The 19029-nt window shown below is 39.4% G+C and overlaps 1 protein-coding gene across 2 annotated transcripts in view; it reads right to left on the bottom strand.

Moving 5' to 3' along the window:
- The window catches only part of KIAA0825 (KIAA0825 ortholog), a 256654-nt gene that overhangs the window by 14316 nt on the left and 223309 nt on the right, over positions 1 to 19029 (bottom strand). The gene's annotated exons all lie outside the window — the stretch shown is intronic.

The following is a 19029-nucleotide window of genomic DNA, read 5'->3' as shown; positions in this document are numbered from 1 at the left end:
CCAGGAAGCTGCCTTTTATTGGTACCAAAAGGTTTTATTCAAATTTGAGCAAATGATGGGCTGCTGAAAAATAGTACTTCCTTCCGTGTTCACACCAAAGACAAAACCCCTCCTGCCTGGCTGGTGGCCAGAATCCCCCAGTCCCCTGTGAGGACCAGGCATGCCCCATCCTGGGGGGTCGTAGGCACCTAAGGTTGGTGTTCATCTAGAGCAGGGCCACCTGGAGCAGGTTGCTCAGGGCCACATCCCGTTGGAGTATCTCCGAGGACAGAGGCTCTATTACTTCCTTGGGCAACCCGGTCCAGAGTTTGACCACCCTTGGAGTAAAAAAGTTTCTTTCTTATGTTTAGACAGAATTTCCTGCATTCGTGTTGCGCCCGTTGCCTCTAGTCCTGCCACTGGGCACCACTGAGAAGACCATCATGGTTACTCCCTCCATCAGGTGTTCATACCCATGGATAAGGTCCCCCTTGAGCCTTCTCTTCTGCAGGCTGAGCAGTCCCAGCTCTCTCAGCCTCTCCTCGTTTCATCGTATTTCACCATACCATGTGGAGCTACCCCAGATGGCACACAAACACCATGTCTCCTTCACACCTATAGAAATCCTAGCAGGAAGCCTTACCAAAGGAAACATTAGTCCCGTCATTAGCACTGTCCCATATGGCATAGTTGTCCCTCCTCATGCACGCTGCAGCTGCATCTAGCTCTGACTACTATGCGTTTGTGTAACTAAAGATGGTACCGTAGGGTATTTCTACGCGGCACGACAGAGTGTTGTAGATAAATGCCAGCGACAGCACTGAGCGAGCTGCTCCCCGTTCTGCAAGCGACGCCGTTACGTCCGCGTTGTATGGGCTCCAGTGAAGGAGGCCATACCTGCACTGACGGGATCAGGCTTCAAATTGCTCAGATGACCTTCATTTTGGCATTTTACACATTCTAAAGCTTCCACTTGAATAATCTTTGAAGACAGCACATTTATATGCTATCTTAAAAGTAGAGCATGCCTTATGGAAAATGCTGACAACAATCCAATACAGAATATCACAAGATGGCACACAAGCAAAACCACATTACAGGGAATATAATCCAAATGCTATGTACAAGGAAAATAATTATCTTTTGTTAGTATTAAAAGGACACCGATAAATGTTTCACTACAATCCATCTGCCACTGGAATGCACCTATTTTACTCCTGGAAGGCGTATTTCTTGTCACAACTATATGCTTTTCAGTAGTTCTGCCTGTTGAGACTGGGTTCCCTGGGAAGGTGTAGTCAATGAGGGAAGTGTCCCAGGCTTGGTGGCATGGGAGATGGGGTTCCCTGGGTGTCCTGGCCTCTGTCCCAGCTCACAGCTTCACTACAGGAAAATCCCTTTGTCCAGACAGCAGTGGTCACAGTTCTTCTACCTTGTGTCAAATGCTCCTACTACAAATGCTCTCCTCACGACAAGAAAGGCATTGAGGTGCTGGAGCGTGTCCAGAGAAGGGCAACGGAGCTGGTGAGGGGTCTGGAGCACAAGTCCTGTGAGGAGCGGCTGAGGGAGCTGGGGGTGTTCAGCCTGGAGAAGAGGAGGCTGAGGGGAGACCTTCTCGCTCTCTACAGCTCCCTGAAAGGAAGGGGTAGCCGGGGGGGGTCGGGCTCTTCTCCCAAGGAACAGGCGATGGTACAGAGGGAACGGCCTCAAGTTGCACCAGGGGAGGGTTAGGATGGATATTGGGAACAATTTCATCATGGAAAGGGTTGTCAAGCATTGGAAGAGGCTGCGCAGGGAAGTGGTGGAGTCGCCATCCCTGGAGGTATTTAAAAGACAGGTAGATGTGGTGCTGTTGTTTAGTGTGGACTTGGTTAACAGTTGGACTGAATGATCTTAAAGGTCCCTTCCAATCTAGATGATTCTATGATTCTACGATTCTGTACTAGTGAATGAAAGCTCCCTTGACTTCCCAAGGTTTGAATGATCCTGTAGGAACAACATTTAACCACATCACGGGAATCATATGTACCCTGAGATAAGGAAGGATCTTGCCTTCACATTACTTCATCCATGCAAACTTGTCCCTGTGTAGAAAAGTCAAAGTGATCATAACTTTTGTAATGGCTGAAATACTGAAGTAAACCAACAGGCCCAAATCAGACATCTGCACTGCACACCGGTACTTCATTTCCCTGTCTGACACTCGCAGGGTAAATGGGGTCCCTCCAGTAAAGAACAGCATGTGAGTAGCGCCTGTATGTCTTTTCCTATGGAAAATAGATGTCTAGTACAACAAATTCTACACGCATTTTTTTCAGCTCCGAAGTACCCGTTTGAAAGGAAACTCTGCACTAAATGGAATGATCATTAATGGCTAATACCGAGTCAGGATTAATTCTTTAGTGGTAGAGATTGGGAAAGAATATGCCAAAAATAAAACAAAATAGGAGATGGCAAGGCCAGGATAAATTGGCTGGTTTCCATTGTTAGATACAAAAAAAATGAATTCAACAAGCCTGGAAGCCTAACTGCTGCTTCTTATTTTATTTTCAAAACTTAGTAACTGGTTGTATAACCCTGTCTCGTTCTCCCTGAGGATTACCGGGGCCAGACTGAAAATGCAACAACCAACTGATGCAGAGATACCATCTCAGAGAAGAATAAAATAATCTGTAGATAAAAATCTACATAGCCTAACAAATCAATTTCAGACTAGCCAACAGGTGAATAAACAAATACAGAGGAGGAGATAAAGGTACACAAACAAGATCTCTGTCCAAAGTATGCTTCACTGTTAGTCCTTTAGGTCTTTCACTGCCGTATTGCAACCCTTAGCAGAAAGGTTCATGCAAAATAAATAAATAAACGCAGAAAGAACGCATTTGCTTATGTTTGGAGCTGAAAAACTAGTCATTTTCCCCAGTTCATTCCATGCAAGATAAAATCACCTATATCAGCATAACCCATATTTACATCCAGAAATGAGAACACCACAAACACTAGGAAGAGAAAAGTAAGTGAAAAGAGGACTGAAAATATTGGAAATCAGTCATGCGGACCAACACCTTGCAGGCAGGGTAAGGGAGAGAGCTAGAAGAAATTCCCCCATAGCTCTCAAATAAATTGGCAAAGAGCTTTGCTCTCTCTGCTCAGCTGAGGTCTGCTCCTTAAACTGTTGTTAACTGGAAAAAGATGAATAAACAAAGGCAAATTTCATCTGGTTTTGACCCATTACAACGACTGTTGACTCTACAGAACACCTTTGGTATGTAAAACTGATCTTGAGGAAAGCATCTATAAAAAGTTAGCTTCGTAAAACTGTGTATTAAATACATTTTTAAATCATGCTGATTAATTTACTCAACATGTATACACATGGAAATCTTTTAACTGTAAATAGTGTTTACTATGTTTCAAGATACATATTTAGACTAGTTGCTAAATAGGGGTTTGGTTAAACAGAAATACTACATGATGAAAATGTCTTAATATACCTCATATTTACTATAGCTTTTTTCCACTCCTCCAGTCTTTGGGAAGTTAAATGCTGCTGTGCAAATATTGTTTTAAAGATTATGAGGCTCTAGTTTTCAAATTAATCCAGTAGAATAATTGAAATTATAATATTGGCTTTACTAAAGCAAGCAGCGACTGAAGGATTTTCCTCTACTTAATATAAATACTAAAGGAATTGGCCTATTAGATTATTTTTCATTAATCTGCAATACCCAAAACCTTGTGGTACAAAAAGAAAAAACCAAACATGAATATAGTATGACAAAACTTAAATGATCCGAGCACAATATATTTAATATCGATTTTGTATGTCCTCCAGTGAAGATTTAATTAATTTCCTAACAGGCTAGTGAGAATAACATTTGGCAAATTACTTGCTAGACAGTCTGCTGGCATTGTTTTATAGGGTACATAAGCTAAGGATGGCATTATTCAACAGATACAGCAAAAAGGCAGTTTTACAGCTTGCTCTGTAGGATGCAGATGATGTCAGGAGGGGAGGTCACAAAGCAGGGAGGAGACGGGTGAAGAAAAAGACTTGTAAGATGACGGTAAGACCATGCAAATGCTTGGTTGAGAGATGTAGACTCAATTGAATTGCACAGGTTTGTTGTTGCTATCACGTAAATGATATTTATTCCCACTGATTGTTGGAACTGGGAACTTGCTTGGGACTACGTGCATATATCTGCAACCAAGAAACTCATGCAGACATATGTTCGCAACTTTTACTGACGCAGAAAACACCAATTTGGTGAACATTTTTTATGGAAGCATACCCGCTTATACATCATTTTCAAAAGGAAAACACATTTCCGAGCTAGAAATGAAGAAAATACCGTCAGGCAGTTTAACAGGTTGGCTTTTGCCAGCCAGGAGCAAGGTTCATGTCCCTGCTCTGCCGCCTTGGTCAACGACATGGGGAGGAGGGAAGACGTTCAGCACTCTACCGGGATGCAATACAGTGATTCATTGAGGATTTTATTAATTCCTTAGCACAGGAGAAAGGAAGTGTCGCCGTGGGGCAGTCTGTATCTTTCTAATTCAGACAACTCATGGGAGACACCCTGAGAGTGGCAGAGGAAGGGTCTCCCATGTCCCACTGAAATCCCCACTGCCAGGCTCCCGGCTTTGGGTCTCTGCATGATGAACTTTAAAAGCTTTGGATTTCATGCTGATGGAGGATGTGAACACTTTCTAAATCTCAGAAGTCTTCTCATGACAGGAACATCGTTTCCTCTCCTTCTTTATCCACTAGTTATACCAAAACCAAGCCAATAAAATCTATATATCATCCAGATACCATACTTCCACATATGAAGATCTGGAAGATGTCCAAAATACCAGACACAGGTGGAGCCTCCAGTATCTGCCAAAATACCTATCAATGCCATTTTCAGCATTCAAAACAGGAATTCACAGCCTGTTAATGTCTCTGCAGCAGCTTACGCATTACAGATAACATGACGCTAAGCATCAGTGTTTTATCTACCTCGATTACGATAGATCTGAGACAGCAAAGAGTTAAAAAATGTAATAATTCATTGCCATACTTGAACTCCTGGTAATGCATTTTTTATTTTTAAAAATCAGAAATCAGCACAAAGTTCAGTGCTTTCAGGAAAAGAATAATTTCTGCATAAAGAGCTGCCAAAGAAATAAAGAAATGATGGATATTACAATAAATGAGACCATGAAGCCAAAGTTAGTGCAATGTTTCTTTCTTTTTTGAAATTCTAATTCTCTCTATATTTCTGCTCAAGGCAAACAACACTCTTACTACATATTTGTGGAGCATCATGTGAACTTTATTCTAGGATAAAATATTGAAAGAATAAATTGTTGAAAATGTATTGAAATGATTTTAATTATTCAGTGTTTTTAATAAGAATGATAGATCTAGAAATTACAAGGAGTCTGAGGATCATAAAACCTACAGTGTCTGCTGCAGCTGGCACTTGCAATGTCTATTACATCTTAAGCATCAGTTTTTCTGTTTCTGAAGTATTTGAAGCCGCCACAGACATGGCTGAAAGCACGAAGATAGAAGTGGGCACCGTGTAAAATTATGCTTTGTCTGCCTACTTACGACATTTTTCAGTGACAAGAGTCACTTCAGAGGGAGAGATGAAGTGCTTGTAATGGCTACATGAAGACTTTTATGAGCATAAGAACCTTTGATAGGTCACGCACAACATGACTACAGGCCTGGCTCATTTTTATCCTACACTCATACAAATCGTAGTTAAATAAACACCTATTTCTTCTGCCTTACGTAGTCACTCACTGCCAATCTTTTGACATCCATATTCTGCTTCTCAGATGCATTCACACTAGCGCATCAGGGTTTAAAACCCAACTGCGGTGCTGCAGAAAACAAATACTATTCTCCTCTCGAAAGGAGTCTGACCTCTCTCTTCCAAAAGATGAATAATAAGAACAAAGGGTATTTGTGTAGAATTTCATTTTCTGCCTTGAAGTTTCTTTTCACTGTAAAGCTGCACACCCTAAAATCCACACAGAAAATTTATTAGAATATATAGGTAGATACAGGAGATATCACGGGAGAGATTAAAACTGGGCAAGTATCTGTAGCAGAAAATAGGATGGACACTGTGTAAAATGCCTTTAAATAGTTTTATAAGATTGATACCATGCCAAAATAGAAGAGGCGAGGTTTACGTATATTGCATGCTTTAAGTTTTTCCCATGTTTGTGCCAACCACAGATAAGCTCCTCTCCTCCTCAAATCCACGACTGTTCCTGTAAAAATTCTGTGACTTGGACCGGTAGCTGTGAGAAGCGGTGGAAGTGACGGCATCAGTGACATGGCAAAATGGGGAAAAAGGAAAAGGCAGAAACACGGAAACAGACACACATAAGCAGTTCCCTTCTTTTCAGCAAAGCTGCCAGATTTGCTAGCAGAGTAACCTTGAAAAATATATAAACTAGCAATATTTACACTTGCAGAGAAACAAGTTGCAGCTACTCCCTGCACAATATAGCACCATATACATATATATAGTGAAGGATAAGAGTATTTCCTTGTGGAATCTATTCAATAGATAGACCTCCCAAGACTGGGATAAGTAAGTGCTTAAGTAAGTAATTTCAGTATTTTAAAAGTTGGACACTGGCTTAAAGGTCAGCATAATACCTGAAGATAAACTAAAGGGTTAATCACAAACAGGTAAACCTTAGAACAGAGATTCAGAATAGTATTTATCTTGGGGGAATATATCAAATAGATGGAAAGATACGTACATGGAAAAAGTAAATTATGCAATTATTTCAAGGATGAAAATATTTCTAAGACTGAAAGCATTTTACAACCTCATGGAGCTAGCTGTAATCACACACAAAAAAAGGCAGGAAGATAAAATGAACAAGAAGTACGTACATGGAAAGTGGAATGAAACGAAAACGTAAAAAGAGTAAAGGAGTTCCCAGAAAAGTTCAAGGTCTTAATAATGTTTAAAAGCTTGTTTTCACAAAAACCATTTTGCTAAAACATATGAAAGAAAATAAAGGAAGAAATTATCAGATTCTGATATTCTAATCTCAAATATGTTCATGAAAGCTTTATAACAATAGTATAAATCAGCACAGATTTATTCGTTTAAGCCAGAAAAAAAATATTATGTGATGGTTCTGGAGGGGTATTCTCAATATGCAAAAATGGTACTGCAGATTGTAAAAATTAATAAGCACGTAAGCATAAGTGTTTGCTAGACAGGCATACCCACTGTGGAAATGACAGGCCACCGACTACAATTTGATTTAAACTCATAACAATTTTTCCCAAAATTAATATTATTTCAAGTCCAAGAGAGCCACAATTAAATGGGCTCATGGAAAAATGGTATTAAGAATTGTAAGTGTGCTTCAGTGTTAAAAAGAAGGAAAAGTTTTAGTAACTCATCCAGAACTATATTGGGTACTACTAAATTACAGAGCAGTGCACGGCAAAGCGGAATAAACACCTGCTGAAAAGTTGTGTAAGAACCAGACTACTTGACTATGTAATAAATGATGTTCAAAATAAAAAGTTTAAATACTTATAAGAAAAGTTCAATAGACATACACTATGACAAAAAGTAAAAGATCTTAAGCCCTCCCCTATGACAGTACACATATGAGCTAGGAAGATGACAGTACATATGTATTACACAAGGATCTACTCGCAAGGCATGAGCGCAAGTGAACTTTCTCCTTACACTTAAAGATGGACACCGCATGAACAACAGTCAGTGAATAGAGCAGGAGACATTTTCGTATTCTTTCGCAAAAAGAGGAGGAAAATTTCTGAACCTAGCTTGTATTAACTGCTGGCTAATGCTGGAAGATGCAAACCCACACGCGGATCCATATAAAGCAAAGAACTATGAGCTCAATTTGCTGGATGTGGGCGAATATTTGAAGCAAGTATCATTACATGTTTACCCTTCTTTTATAGTCTTTTCTGGGTAAGACACTAAAGCTTTGCACGGATCAGGCACGGCTAGCTCATGGCCAGCGATCCAGCAGCCAAAGGAGATGAAATCAGGGAACGGGAATTGTTGACGCATGTCACGTTATAGTCGAAGTATTTTTTCCCTGAAGTACTCATTCAGTGAGTAAATATAAAGATCTGGGGACCGGGGAAATGCGACCCTCCCGGAGCCCTCCAGCAGAAGAGATCTGTCTGATTTGCAGAGGTACTGCAGTCCCGAGAAACAGTATGTAAAATTCTTGTTCATGGCTTTCCTGAGGCTGGTTGCGCTACTTTTAGCTTATCTATTCTGTATTAAAGACTCGACTTACTATAAGCTCAGTTTTCATGAATAAAAAAATACATCCAAACACACACACACAGAGAAAAAACACCAGCAACGAAACAACAATTTATTAGATATGCAGGAGCTAATGCGTACTGTTTCTGAACAATGCATTGTAAGGCTCAGCATGTGACAGTCAGTGGTCTTCGTGTAGGTTGTGTGATAAAGTACACGACGCATTAAACAGCCCATTTCCCCCCCCCCTTTTAACTGCTAGTTCTATAACCTCCTTATTTTCCTAAATTTGCTGAGCCTCTCTCTTTCTTTATGTTGTGGTAGTGAAGCAGATTGCTGATAGCACAATACCCAGTGCAACATGTCTTCTGCAGCAATTTTTCAGGTAATTTCCTCAAACACAAAAGAGACAACACATGTAGGACAGAGCTAGTCTGTAATTTACTTCTGGATAACGAATTATCAATTCAGTCACTTCTCTAACAAAACCAAAATAATTTTCCTCTCAGATTGATTTTTAACTGTGCTATTACAATATTATCCAATACTACTAGTATCATGCATATTTAATTTTATTTCAGAGATAAAACATTTTGTGGAAGGGAGAGGAGGATAAACTGACACAAAATGAAACAATTCTTCATGTTAAAAATAACCATCATGAAAACACAGTTGCGAGGAAGGTAAATTATAAAGTATGCATTTATCCAATCATTTTAAATACCATAATTACACTGACTGCTCATCAAAAGACTTTTAAGACTCATTAAAATTATAAAACATTTCTAATTAAATCCATATTTAAATGAAGTTTCTATAACGAATCTACATGGTACTTTAAATCAAACAAAAAAGTTCTGGTGAAAAATCCAATTAATTGGAGTTTTTGTAAGAATTACAGCTTAATGATGGGGACACAGCAGTTGCCTTCTAGTTAAAATGGAAGATTACTGTGTTATATCCATCTTTAGCCCAAACTTGTCCATAAAATAATCAATCTTCATAAAATTTCACATGACAAATATTATTCTATTATACAATTTTTTTTTTCCCTCTGGAAATAGTAACTTTCCAATTCAACAATTGATGCAAGGGGCTCTTAGGGTTCACATTACCTTATATCTGATTTAACCGGTGCTATTAGAAGGGGAAGAGGACCTGTGTCCTTATTGGTCAAAACCAGTGACTGAAGAACAAGCATCCACTCATACGCGCTCTTAGCCACTACATTTCACCTGTTTCAGACATGTTTGCCAGCCAAGGCACTGGGGAACTGGGCTTCTGTCCAGTGCATTGGGAATGTCCATCAACACTCATCTAGGGAGGGCTGCGAAGTACCCTTCTTCTTTCAGATCAGATAGAGTCTCCAGTCTTCGAGGACCTCCCTTGGCCTCCCTCTTCTGATCTCAAATGGCTTTACCATTTCTCAGTTTCACCAACAGCGTTGCTCTTTCTCAATAATAGCATTGCTCCTTTTATTCTCCCTAGTGCTGTCACTCTGGTGTGAGATTAATTGTCTGCTAAAACTCTTTATTGTCTCAGGTTGAGGACCGGACCAGTGGACTTTCACAAGACCCTGGTCTCCAGCCAGGTTCCATAGGTTAAAGCTGCTCAATACCAAACACTAATGTTCTCCATCAGAGACTGAACACATTCATTGCTATTCACCATCAAAGTTGGAAGGGACCTCTGGAGGTCATCTAGGCCAACGCCGCACTCAGAACAGGTGTAACTAGAGCAGGTTGCTCAGGTTTGTGTTCAGTGAAGTCTTTAAGCCCTCCAAGGACGGAGAGTCGACAACGTCTTTGGGCAATCTGCTCCAGTGTTTGAGCATCCTCAAATCCAGCATAAATATGTTAAACTATCCCTACCTATTTACAACCTTTGTTGAACTGCATATAATGATTTGTTAACTAATTTATTTTTTTTTCAGTTGTAGATGCAGTTCTATCAAAGTAGACAATATGTGGAAGAATTTTCTAGCAGTAAAAAAGACAGAACATGTCAAAGTTTGGCTTTTTCTCCATGTATTTCAAAAGACACCAGCAATTCAAGCTGTAGCTTTGTTTAAGGACGCAAGTTTAAGGATGTTTAAGGTGGAAGCCTTCATTGGCATTTGGTGATACTCAGGAGTACGAAGGCTCCCTCCTCCGATCTAATGAAACAAGGGAAACCTCAGGGAGCAAAGTGTAAACAAGAAGAAGCTTCCTTGCTACTTCTCCCTGTGGAAACCACCTGCAGAAGAGGTGAGGACACCCCTTTGCAAAAAGAAGACCCTATTCAAAAGAGGCTGAAATTCATAGAGCTCCAGAGGCATAGGAAGAAAGCACATAGATAGGATGCCAAAAGAAGAGTGACATGAAAAAGAAGGTTTGTACATAGGTAAGGGCAAAGCTACACTGATCTCTGAAAATGGTAAGAAAAAGCACATGTCTTTGAGGAGCTCAGAAGGGGATCCAGTCAAGGGACTGAAAACCGCTTCCTTATAAGACCATCAGCAACACAGTTCTTCAGCTTTCTGTATGGAGATTTCCAGTGGCACAAGAAACACATATAGCTGAATTTTTACATGTTCTTCTCAAAACAGCCACATAGAGAAATATATGTCTATTTAACAGACTATGGAAAAAAGGCACAGAAAGATTACAGTGGCCCAGAGTTCAGAGTCTTCTAAAATGTGCACTCCGGTTTTCACTGAAGAAGTAAAGGAAGGAAATAATCCTTCCGCTCCGTTTTTTTTCCATGTGCTCTACTTATTCTCTTTGCTGCAACTGATTTCCTTAGTAATAAAAAGACATTACATTCATAAGGATCAGTTTGGGAATTTTACTCTGTTATGACAGTGGTGACTGAAGAGATGTTTCTCCTGACTTCCCCATCCCTCCTGGTCATGGTGCCAGGCTAGCTTCCCCACAATGGGGCCGAACTTCAGCAGAGGGGATGCTGGTGTGGATGACATTCATTTCCAGAACTCGATTTCAAAAGAAGGGTTTTTAATAAGGAATCTCAGCACATGGATATTGTGAAAGGTCAGAAGCTGTCTCCAGCTTTCCTGGCTCTTGGGAGCCTGTATTCCAGCAGCAAGAGCTCTGCCCAGCCCGAGTGAATGGAAGGACACCACCCAGCAGATCCCACTAACTGGTCATGTTTACCAGCTTCTGATGCTTCAGGCAAAATAAGGTAACATACAGAGTAAACGATACCTTGAATTATTTGGCAGGACTTTCACTCTGTGTTGTTTGCACACTATGTGACTCTTGCTTTCATATGGGGTATTTACTTTGTCATTTTCCCCCCCTCAATCCGTCCACGTTTGAAATTGCCACCCTTGACCACCTTCTTTTTCCTTTTCCCTTTCTTTCTCACCAGTCTCTTTTCAAGAGGCTCAAGGGGCAAACAGGCAACAGGTCAGACCTGTCTCCCTCCATACACACCTTCTTACACGTGTGTTTACGAACAGAGCGATAAGGGTGGTACAGTTTAGCACAAGAAGAACTACAGATGTGAAGAAACAAAAATGAGCTGTATTTTTAGCAATCAACACTTGTAATATACTACATAAATTCTACTGTACACAGAAATAACAAGACCTTCTTGAACCCTCCCAGTGATTAATTAGAAAGCCTGTCTTACAGATTTTTCTCTCAGGTGTAGTAACCTCGTGGACCTTACCATTAAGAACTAATAAATAAATGCTTGGTTAAGCACAAACTGGTTGATAGGCAGTGAAAAAGAGTGATGATCTTGGTTTTTATGCAAGACAGTTACCCTGTCATGTTACCTTAGAGGACAAAATAATACCAAATAAAAATAAAATTTTCAAGCGGCTGGTATAATGAATTATTTAGAAAAATTCATTACTATATTTCCAGTATTAATGCAACATGCAGGAAGTACAGAGCTGCAGCTGCATACAGGGTGCACTGTTTTCATACTATTTTTAGATTAGCTGCACTAAAAATCTGAAATGAAAACAGAGAAGAAACCTACAAAAATTATTAACTAGTATAAACAAACCATGTGTATTTTATGTCATAATATGCCTGTATATGGAAAGATGTTATTTTTTTACCTTTAAACCACTGTATTTTCAGTGTGTTTCTAAGGATCACAGTGTGATACAATTACCTTAAAGGAGGAGAGGGGATGGAAATGTCTCTTTAAAGGAAGCTTGACAGTATATAAAATACACTGACATAATTAACTCTTCTCACACATTACCTGGCACATTAAATGTTATATATTTGCCTCCGTATTGCACATGTTATGATAATAAACCATCATCACAACTGATTTCTTTTACACAAATCCCTGACGTAATATACAAACAGGAAACTCAAGATTACCTAAGAGATGTAATAATTCGAGTTCTGCCCCTTTTGTTTTGCATTTTCTTAAATTATAATTTAAGAGGATTAGAAGAGTAATAAAATACAATTCATAGACATGTAGACTGACAAGTATGTATTCGCTCATTAAATTTGAGGTGACTTAAACTGTATTACTAGGTATGAGATCTTTAGACTTGTTCTGAGTAAAAAAAATATTGTGTTAATAGATGAAATAGAACAATTTTTTAGAAGTGCTACACAGGAAGACCGTAATTCTGTCATTTACATATGCTGCCGTATATAATCCTGACTTGTATAAGCACAAATTATTTTTTTGTACGGTTAGCGGGGCTTAGACATTGGATTTTCACTGCCATAGGAGAGATGTCCGTGCGAGCAGTGAGTGGGAGAAGCAGCCCGTTATCCCCTGCGGGCTGCTCACCCCCAGCCTCTGGAAGAGGCAGATGAGTGCGGTGAGTCTGGGTCCTCTCCGACCGCTGGGATGCAGGAGCTGGGGTACCCTCCTGGATGGCCATCAGAAAGCAGTGACGGTATTTGCAATAACACTGAGGCAACTCCTCCTCATTTGCTGATTTCTGAGGCGTTTCAGAGGTATTAGCGATTTTTCCCTCAAGTAGAAAACCCAGATTCTCCACTTTTCCGAGTTAATAATGGAGGGAGACGCAGGAGGCAAAGGAGGGGGCTACCGCAGGAGATTTTATTCCAGCGTGTGCCAGACAGGAGAGACGTCTACTTTACAGTTTTTTGGAAGATAAAAGGAACTTTGCCTCTCTGGTTGTTTCTTCCCTCTTTTCTCCCTCCAGGGCAATGGACAATATGAGAAGAAAGTGCAAAACCCCACAACATCTGAAGCAATGCTTAGCTGGTCAGGTCAAGATGCTTCCATTCAGAGGATTCAAAGATTGCTGCTTAAGAGGATATCTGACTTTAAATACAGTCGGCAGAATTTCTTAGGAAACAAAAATCATATTGGAAAAAAAAAAAGTAGAGTAAAATGTATGCAAAACCCTTAGATCTCAATATTCTTTTAATTTTTTTTTTCTATAGAAATGAAATATAAACAGAGTTGAAAAAATAAACGGGTCAGGCTTTTCATATCCTGCAAAATAAAATATCTGTCTGTATTCTGAAACAGCATGAGATGTCAGATGCTAAGCACATCAGTGGGCCTTGGCAAAAATAAATTTAAATAAGATATGAACTGTGTTATGCACTGGTAGGAAGCACATAAATTAATTTGACCTGTCAGCTGAAAGTTAAAGGGGGTGTGCCCAAGCTTAAATAAATCCTCATGCTGCTTTTACTAATTAACATCTGTAAAAATCTACCCCTACTGAAAGCACCTTTAATATTTTACTTATGTCTTCTTCCAAGCACTATTCCGTACCTGCAGTTCTGTGATGGAAATTATATTCCTGAATTTCTGACGTGGCTGCGTTTTAATCCTTCTTGTGTTCCTTAATTTCGAAATCCACGTTTTGACAGCTCACCATCCCCCTTGATTAATGCCTTGAAGGAACCCCTATATGCCTCGCCTGTAAGTGATCTAATTTTGTGCGGGAATGCCTGGGCTGGTACGTTGAACCGATTCACCACCCAGGTGGCTACATTTGGACTAAATGAGCTGTGAAGAGCTTCATCTAGGGCCATCGCAGTCTTTCTTCATGTAGCCCCACAGTATGCAGCCACCGCTCCAAACATGATTTGTCACAACCCATCAATAGAAAATAAATTATTGCCATTCTCGCTTGTCAATGGGCTTGTCTTCACTTTGGCTGGCCTAATGATTGGAAGCTCAAAGGGAACATTTCCAGCCTTTGTGGAGCATGATTATGACTGAGCACACTACTCCCCTATGCATCCTGGCCAGTAAAAACATGTAGGGAAAGCAAATTATTTCAATGTTTTGCACCAACGATTAGAGCATTAGCCATGAATGCTAGAGCAGCTTATATTTGACAGTCAAGACTTGTTCAGTTCTGACATTTATTTGCTCATTTTAATGCCATGAGTAAGTGCAAGGTTGCAGCATTCATGTATGTGCAGAGAACATATCATAATGCCAGAGTGCAAAAACGTGAGTGAGGAGAATGACCTTGGCAAGATCACAAATCTTTACGGCAAAGAGATAAACTATACGTAAAAGTGAAAAAGCTAATTTAAATATGTCTTCACAGTTGTAATTTTCTCAGACATGTAAATATGTCTGAATAAATATGGCTGCAAAAATGTTGAAGTGGCAGCTTACTCCTTAGAATTTTTCTGCTGAATTTAACAAGAAGTTATAGCTGACCTCTTTGAGTGAACAGTGTAACAATACATCAGCTTTTCAAAATCACTTCGTTTTCCTTAGGCCACAGAAAAGAGAATAGAATAGCTCAAACAGATGGTATTAATTTGGATCTTGAAATTCAAAGACACTGTAGGTCAGAAGGTAACCACATAGGCAAAAGCATGGATAGAATGTTCTCCATAATGGATACATCTGGATCACAGTGGAAAGAAGGACAAAATTATCTGTTCCAATCTGCAGTATATAAATAACGCAGCTTGAGACCATACCCAATATTATTTTACCTTTGAAATATTTTTTATAAGACATTGACCAGTAGCAGCGTAAAGAAAAGAGGGAGAAATGTCTCCTGTTCATCTTACTAAAGAAGGCACTCAGTTGCATGCAATAAAGGTGCGTTAGACAAAATGAGAGGTGTTCTTTAAACAATTATATGTGTATTTTTAACAATGGCCACCTAAACTGTAGTTTAAAAAAAGGTGACTATTCAACGGGATCAAGTTTTGCTAATTGAACACTTGGAATTTTTAAAGGGGAAATCACCGTGTAAATGATGCAATTAATCATTACTTGGGATATTTCATAGAAATGTTTGGGTTTTTTTGTTTCTTCTAAAGGCAGCAATTCAGGTGAACGTTATGTCTTTACAGTGCAATCACTAAATATTTACTGTTTTTGTTAAAACAGCGGTGCCAGCCTACAACCCATTGTATGCCACAGAAGTAGCGCACTGAATGGATGCTAGCTGCGTGAAAGGACTCGATATATGATAAAGTACATGCACCTGGCCCTAGGAACCTCACCTATAGTGGATCAGCAGCACGACTCTCATCTACAATGAGCCACGTGAACCGCTCCAGCAGAAAAACTGATAATTCCCCATAGAATGGTGTTCCTTGGAGGGATGAGGCTGTAACAAAACCGTACTCTCATACTTTGCAGAAAAGGCCCAACGCATACCTGCAGGCTAAAGGCTCAGCAATAAGAAGGCAACTTAAAAGAAACTAAAATTATTTCTTTAAATCTCAATATACTCAAATCCTGATTGGGACCGTAAGTGCTTTAGATGCGAAAACGATGCATAAAACCGTAACACAGGAGGTCAGTATTTTGCATATCTGTAAGACCGTACAGTATGTAGTCTGTTGCAGAATTGAAGACAAAAACTGAGCTAGAAATTATATTAAAGAACCAGACAAAGATTGCACAGATAGATGTTTTCATATACATATCAACTCAACTGTTTCAGTAACCTGCAGTTGTTGAAAACAAGGTACGCAACAGCAAGAGAGAAACAGCCGGACAAAAGTTATACTAAAGAGAAACTAAATCCTTCTCCTGTTTTACAAACACTTTCTGAACAGCCTGTCCAGAATATTCAGTGTCCTGGTTTCACTTCATCCTGCGATTCACCCTGTCTCACTCAGAAGAGGTTTCTCCCCCTTACCTACTAGATAATGCTACAGCACAATCAGGTGTTTACAAATTCTCTCACAGATACAAAAATTTTGTTAAAAGGTTTAAAGTCCCGTCCTTAATAAGTTTGAAAATGCTGGAAGTAAGGTTAACTGTGGATTTTAATGATTAAGTTTCATACACCATTTTTCTACCTTTTTGGGGCACAGAACAGAAAATACAATATTGAACATTACTGTTTAATATTATATACTACTATGTAATATTACTGTGTAATATTCAATATTGTATTTTCTACTAAGCATTCGATCGATGACCTTATATCTAATTTACCACACACTTCAAAGCTTGTATTATTATCATTTATTCCTCTTGGGCTGTTCTGTTACAGGCATCACTCCCTGCGTGCTGCACAAACACTAAAGAAAATACTTATACAACATACTTTGAGATGAATAGACACTATCCTCTTTAATGTATTGCCAAACTGGGACAGAGATTAAAACCAAATTTGAGTTCCCAGTCTGAGACACCATTGATGCGCTCCTGCAGAATACTTAGCACCACACAGTGGTCTCCTTTCTGAAAGAACATCTTCCAGGGATTTCACCCACAACTGTGGATGCTCACGTCTGCTCCAGATAACGCATCGTATCCTCCACTCCAGGTAACCTAGTCTGCGCCCTGCACAAAAGAGGCAGGAGCAGCAGAATTCAGCACATCGTTCAAGCGCTAGGATGCCGTCTCTTTCCTCAGCAGTCTGCCCGTTCACGCAGTCCAACCTCGGTAGGAGCGACACGGAGGTTATTCGTACAGCAGCTCTGTTCACTGCACAACCGCGGTCCAGCAACGGCACAGCCCATCGCTCTTCACAGAGCGAAGGCATAGTTATACGAAAAGAAGGAAAAAGTACTGAATCCTGTAATTAAAGCTGTCCCGTATTATAAGCAGAAAATGCTCACGTGTCTTGGTAACGGCTTTGCAATACTCTGTTCAGATGTATGTATCTGAGGATAACGCATTTTCGGTAAGAGTATACCAGGGACATACCAAATATATAATTGTATATTTGGGTGAGCATTTAACTTTAGACGGTAATCAGATGAAGCTGAATTGGAAATTTATAGCTTAATATAGCAGAATTTCACAAAAATTATTCAATAACAATAGTTATTCTATCTCTTGACATAAGAAAACAAAATGTTAGATATTACTTTTCCTATTATATTTTCTTAATACCCTGCTATTGTCATCAAAAGCATAATAGAAAAAGACTTTACTGCGCATATATTATTTTCTTTTGATTAAACAGGTGCACTGGAATTTCAATCATTTTAAATCATAATTAAATGCCCCATTTTTTTCATTGCTTTTTTTTATAAACACATTTTGGCAATTAAATTTTGAAAGGAGATTTTTTTTTCCCTCCTTCTTTTTTAAAGTTATATTTCTAAAGAATTAGAATAGAGAGATTTATTCACTCTGGAAAGGTGGAAGACCTTACCCAAAGTGATCTGATTATACTATTCATAAAGAGAATGACTCGTTCACATCATCCTTAGCTTTACTTTACACCTTCACAATACTTTTGAATTGCTTAAACTTGCTCATCATTTACAGGCATCTAGATCAAATAAGAATGAAGACTCTAAGACACTGAGATGAAATGACAACACATTAATAACCATATTATAAGGAAAGTTTGTTTACAACAAAAATCTGGGTAGAAACATTGGTAAAGCATGGCTAAATGCTATTTGGGTAAGAAGCCGTTACAGTAGAATAGGATAAATTTGAATTAATTTAATCTGAAATACCCCAACAGCCTCTATGTTCAGAAATTACCACACAATTTAGAAGTTCTAAGTGATCTTCTAGAAGGTCTGCATTCTGTGGTTAGAGGCTCAAATCATTTTCTCACAGGCTCAAAGTCAAGCCTTTTAGAAGCACTTGGAAGGTAACACCAGAAAGAGTTCACCAGAAAGTATTATTCACATTTAAAAGGATGGGCCAACATGACAGCAGCCTGACCACAAACAAAAGATGGGAGCACGCCCACATTTTCCATTAAGGCAACACGCATTGGCTCTGGAGTGAGTTAATGCAACTAACGTTCAGATACTGTGTTCGTATGGATGCAGAGTTTAGACACTTGAACAGTCTCTGGCTGGCTTATTTTTAGTGCCCTGACTTGTGTTATAAAACGGTAAGAAGGGAAAAAATTAAATAGCTACCACTGAAGCGGCGCATATGATAGCCTTATTGTACTTGCTTCAGATAATGAAAAATACCGTACATTTTTATCACAAAAAACATGATCCACCCCCACCAAGAAATAAATTTTGGCTTTAAGCTTTAGAGGGAGGCCATTATCTTAGCTTTTCTAACAGCAAAGGTTGCTATTTCTGTGTGTTTGACTACACACGTTGCAAGTGTCGTTCACCTGCCTTTGGGTACAGGCCACTGCTTCACGTTTCTAAAGCACGCTATTTAGGGCAAGAAATGAAAGAGAAGATTAAACTGTAAAAAATTAAATTACTTGTACTGGCATCAGAACAAAACATCAATTGGTTTTGAAGGAGTGGCATGATAATTATAATAAGGATTGTGGGAAAGCAACGGAAGATCGGCGAGGAGGATTGTAAATACGCTCAAGTGACTCGCACCTGGGGTGCTGGAAAACACATATATCACACTAATT

This window comes from Rissa tridactyla, chromosome Z (genome assembly GCF_028500815.1).
Source record: "Rissa tridactyla isolate bRisTri1 chromosome Z, bRisTri1.patW.cur.20221130, whole genome shotgun sequence".
NCBI classification, from domain to species: domain Eukaryota; kingdom Metazoa; phylum Chordata; class Aves; order Charadriiformes; family Laridae; genus Rissa; species Rissa tridactyla.
The sequence above is the reverse complement of the archived record's forward strand: the minus strand, read 5'-3'. Positions and strand labels throughout refer to the sequence as shown.